Genomic DNA, 4,892 nt, shown 5'->3' with positions numbered 1-4,892 from the left:
GTGCGTTCAAGTTTAAAATTTCATCTGGTGTTCTATCAATGGTGCATAACAACTCAGTCGGTCCAACACATGAAAATCGATCATTACAAATTAACATTGTGTTCACATCCATGTCATCTTTCAATTGCATACATTGGAAGTGAATTTTGTTACCTGTATCTTCCAGTGGTCACCGGTAATGAATTTCATCCACAACTTAATTGTCGTTTAGCTGAAGGGTGTTGTGTATTATGCTTTTAAGAGTTGAAAAATCACACATGTTTGGTACTCGCATGGGCACTGGAGTAGAACTTTGAAAATAAACCCCACACTCGTTGTGAATGACGGTTCCATTTGGAAAAATGAAGGCCAACCTTGAATTGACGATCGTCTGGGAGGAAGTTTCTCCTAAGAATGCCATTGTTTGTCGAATGTTTTTTTTTTACTGAATGTGAATACCGCTTGATGTTGAGTAAGATGGACCTGGCCATGTCTTATTTATATACATGGCATGCAGGTGCGTGGCTTCACTTTTAACAGACTCGTGACCATTTTTTGTTTTTAAGTTTACAAGTAAAGCAATGTCGTGTCACGTCCTTCAGTGTCGTGTCACATCAATCAATGACAACCACGTAACTGCTTTTAAATAGACCAGCTGATCGATTTGTTCACGCAACAATTCATTAGTATTTCAATACTAACATGTTACATCAACACAAATCCAATTGTAAATACAGATACATAAATGTTACAACTTCAGTGTTTGCTTAGGTCTACGTGCATTGTTTTAATTGTCATTAGGCTTAAGTAGTGTTGCATTCTACCTACGTATGCAGTTGGCCACTGTTTTGCCTGAGGATATGAATTGCTTGACCACAACAACACCATAGGCGGTAAGGGACAAATGAGATAAACCTGTTGTAAGTGAAATAACAATAATAAGTTAAACGAACAACCCAACTTATTGACTAATTGAAAATATTTGAGTAAACGAATTTTCAATGGACCTGAACAAAATGACTTCCAAACACATGACCAACGCATATCATGCGGTGCGTAGAAGTATCGGGTGGTGGTTGACTTTTGAGAGGAAAAAATGTGAAGCTTTATTATCGTGACAACGATACAAGGATTACATTATATCTTGACGCGATGACATATCTCATCTCCGTTATATCCATCCACTTGTCCACACTAATCCAAATCCCAAAAAACATACATGTGTCACTCATGTAAACATTATTTATAAAAAAAAAAGAAGCATAAACAACATACCTTGGATAACCCATCCACATGTAGGGACAACCTCAGCTGTTCAAATCTCTTCGTGCCACCAAGGAGATTTATGTAGTCTTGCGACCATTTGCCAAGTTCTTTAATCAATTCGTTGCGAATCACGGCCCAAGATTCTTCTCCCATATCTAACAAAGTTGCAACTGACCGATATCCACAGTTACCATCCGCTTTCACATCAACAACGTCCTCAATGAAACCCTGCATAAATGGCGCAAATTGATCCAACATCAGGATCATCCTTGCTAGCTTTGGTGGTTCAGAATATGATGCACTGCGTCTGACTGAAGTGTTGCTGTTTTGAACTGAATGATAAGCATCAACATACTCCCAATATGACGGATCATGCTTTGTCGATCTTTGGCTTCTCTTGATCAATTTCTTCGGTGCACCTTTGGTGTTAACCTTCGACGGAGGAGGACACATGGAGTTCTCATCGGGAAATGCAAATTCTCAAAGTTTACTCTTGAAAGTAACTTTGCCCCAGACATCAAGTTCCTCAAACCTTTTATATATTCTATCCATCTCTTCCTTGATGCTTACTTCAGCCTCACAAAGTCCCTAGTCTAAAAAACTAAGTCTCCTCCAGTACATATGGACTGCATCGAGTGGAATGCTGCCACCATCATACCTTTGTAGCTCACATGCACAAGGAAGACCTAGTGTGGTTCTCAAGACACAACCACAAGAAGATGGATTGTCTCTGAAATGACGTACACGCTCAAACTCATACGAAATTTCATTTAAAGTGTACCTTAAAATCATTTCCAAAAGCCTCTTGTATAAGATTTTTTAAAAAACATGTCCAACGACATGCGTACTTGTTTCGAATGATGCTCTAATTTCAATGTGTTGCAGCGTGATCATGTTGTTCATTACATCCTAAACACTACAGAGGTCTCCAACGCTATTATGTAATACCCTTTTCAGAGTCCAATGAGCAAATTCAACCCTACATTTAAAACACACAACAGACAAGACAAATTAATAACAATCATGTTCCTAACAATCATTTAAAGAAAATTGACAAAAATAATAAAACATGTAAATACCTATTTGTTGTTGTGTTGCCTAGGTGCATCACCTTATTCGTCCAGGCCGTGATAAATTTCTCCTTGTGTGGGACAATCCATGTCTCACATACATAGTCAACAAACATTGGCCACGAGGAACACGCTACTTGAAACCTTTGAAGGTGCTCAGGGAACTGCTGTTCCGAAGGACAATCTACCAGAGTACCCCAGCTATCCATTACATAGTCCCAGGCATTTTTTTGACCAATTAGCGATTTGCACTTTGCCTTCACATTCTTGTCTATGTGAAACCTGCACAACAAGTGTGTACTCTCCGGAAACACAATTTCCAGTGCATTCATGAGGGCTAGGTCTCTATCTGTGACAATAACAATAGGGAGGCGATCGTTTCTTAAAAACAGGCCTCGAAACCGTTCCAATGCCCATACAAGATTGTTCACACACTCACCCTCCAGGTATGCAAACCCAGCAAAGAAAGTCATCTCTGTTGGTGTCACCCCCACAAAGTCAAGCAATGGGAGTCTATACCTATTTATTTTGTAGGTATTGTCTATCAAAAAAACAAGATGACACGCATTACATAACTTAACTGCATCTGGGTGACACCAAAACAAATCATGCACCACAACTTCATCCTTCAATCTATGCCAATGAATGTATTGATCACGTTCAAGAAGCCTCATTAGGTGTTGCATTTCAGTGTTATCTCCTCTGATTGAAGAACGATATGCACTTCTTGCATTCTAGATTTGTTTGATTATGGTGCAACTATTAGCGTTGTGCTCCTTCAACGTTAGCAGGATGTTTCTTGGTTTCACATTCGACTTTGTCATGTCAGCAATGATATTCTTCTCATCATTTGTCAATCTCCCAGCATATGAATGTCCAACTAAGGTCTTCGTCAATTCGTGGTTGTGAATCCCACAGATCAACTTCATCATCTAACCTTCTCCTCTATGCACTGGTTTCCCATGAATCTTGAAGGGACAACCACATTTCCTAGTGCCAGTGTCTCTTCAAACAAATTATTTCTTCCTACACTTGTACTAACCGCTCCTTTCACACCCAATTAACACAAATTAAGTTCTTCCTCTACTACCAATATATGTATCAGACCTCATAATTACTGCAACAAAACCATTTTCATGGACAACCGTTCGAGCCCACTGCAAAACGTCGTCTCAGGTTGCAAAGACCTACAACACAACCCCGAGATATTACTTTTTACACAAATCATACGTTAAACCAACGATTGAAACTGATCAACATGATTACCTGAGAAGTATTAAAAGTGTCTGAACAATCGACATGTCCTTCATTCACACCAAAATGTTGTTCATCTTCAAAATTCATATCAACTTCTTCAGACATCGTATTGTAATATGCCCATTGATCTTCATTCATCTTAATTCAAACTATAACTATCACCTAATTCAACATTCAACTAAATAATTTAAACAATACAACAACCTAAATAAATTGACAAACTATGAACATCGACTAATTCAACATTGAACAACCTAATACAAATATTTTATCTACATCTACATCAATAATTTAACAACAACCAAATTCAACTTTTAATTACCTAATTTCAAAATTATAACTACATAGTTCGTATCACCAAAAAATACTTCAACCTAAACAAAAAAATCAACACTTTAACCAACTAATATAATAATATCTTATGTATTTTATATGTTTGACATACATTACAAATACAATTAACCAATATAACATACAAAATAATCTATAAAAATAAAAAACCATAAAACAAATTAACTCACAAAATAAACAACCATACACACAAAAGCTATAAAAAATGTACCTTAGTCGACAAATAACACAACAAAACAGAGCTTTCTAACTTCACCACACCCCAAACTCTCTCAAAGCTCCAAATACCGCACAACACAACCACGGAGAAACAAAGAAAGCAACAATGTAACCAAAAAACAAATAAACCAGGTTTTTATAAAAAAAAAACACATTCAAGGATATTTTCAGATTTTTGAAAAATTATTGGATACACCATCAATGTTGCTAGGTACCCCTAGCAACACGGCTCTCAATATACACAAGTCCATTTAAAGAAATGTCCTTTCTCAATCATACAACAACATTTTTCCATTTGTTAGTTTAATATAATCTCATCTCAATTTTTTTTTAAATTTTAACAAAAAAAAAGTATATCTAATTTTGATTAATCTAGTAATATATAAATCCTCATTTGTGAAATAATATGGTTACATATCAGCTGTCATATCTTTCACCACATTACATGGTTTGCTGATGTGTATATAAGACTTTTAGTTGTTGCAGAAGTAATGATGGAAAAGTTTATCCAAATGCTTAATTATTCTAGAGTGCTAAATGCACACTCAATTAAATGACGCAATACATAAGAGATAATTAATAGAGTACAATTCACAAAAATGGTTAATTAAATTATCTTAATTTCCTAAGATACAATGAACCAAGGTTCCCACAAAAAACAAAATGAACTAAGGCTGAAAAGTAGGATAGTGATTAAGTTATAGGATAATATATTATCAAGTAATAATATAGCAAATTAGATACATGATA

General features: G+C 36.0%; 1 long non-coding RNA gene across 2 annotated transcripts; it reads right to left on the bottom strand.

Annotated features, from left to right (window-relative positions):
* Positions 1-646: 646 nt before the first annotated feature.
* On the bottom strand, positions 647-4,045 carry LOC102663111 (uncharacterized). Of its 2 annotated transcripts, XR_005890984.1 has the most exons (5): positions 3,582-4,045; positions 2,325-3,502; positions 1,255-2,224; positions 987-1,173; positions 647-894 (listed from the first exon to the last, which is right to left on the bottom strand). It is a non-coding gene; the product is annotated as an uncharacterized lncRNA (long non-coding RNA). The 2 variants fall into 2 exon arrangements; XR_005890983.1 differs by having other exon boundaries at positions 987-2,224.
* Between the last annotated feature and the right edge of the window lie 847 nt (positions 4,046-4,892).

This window comes from Glycine max, chromosome 4 (genome assembly GCF_000004515.6).
Source record: "Glycine max cultivar Williams 82 chromosome 4, Glycine_max_v4.0, whole genome shotgun sequence".
Lineage (NCBI taxonomy): Eukaryota > Viridiplantae > Streptophyta > Magnoliopsida > Fabales > Fabaceae > Glycine > Glycine max.
Note: the sequence above shows the minus strand (reverse complement) of the source record. Positions and strands in the feature narration are given on the sequence as shown.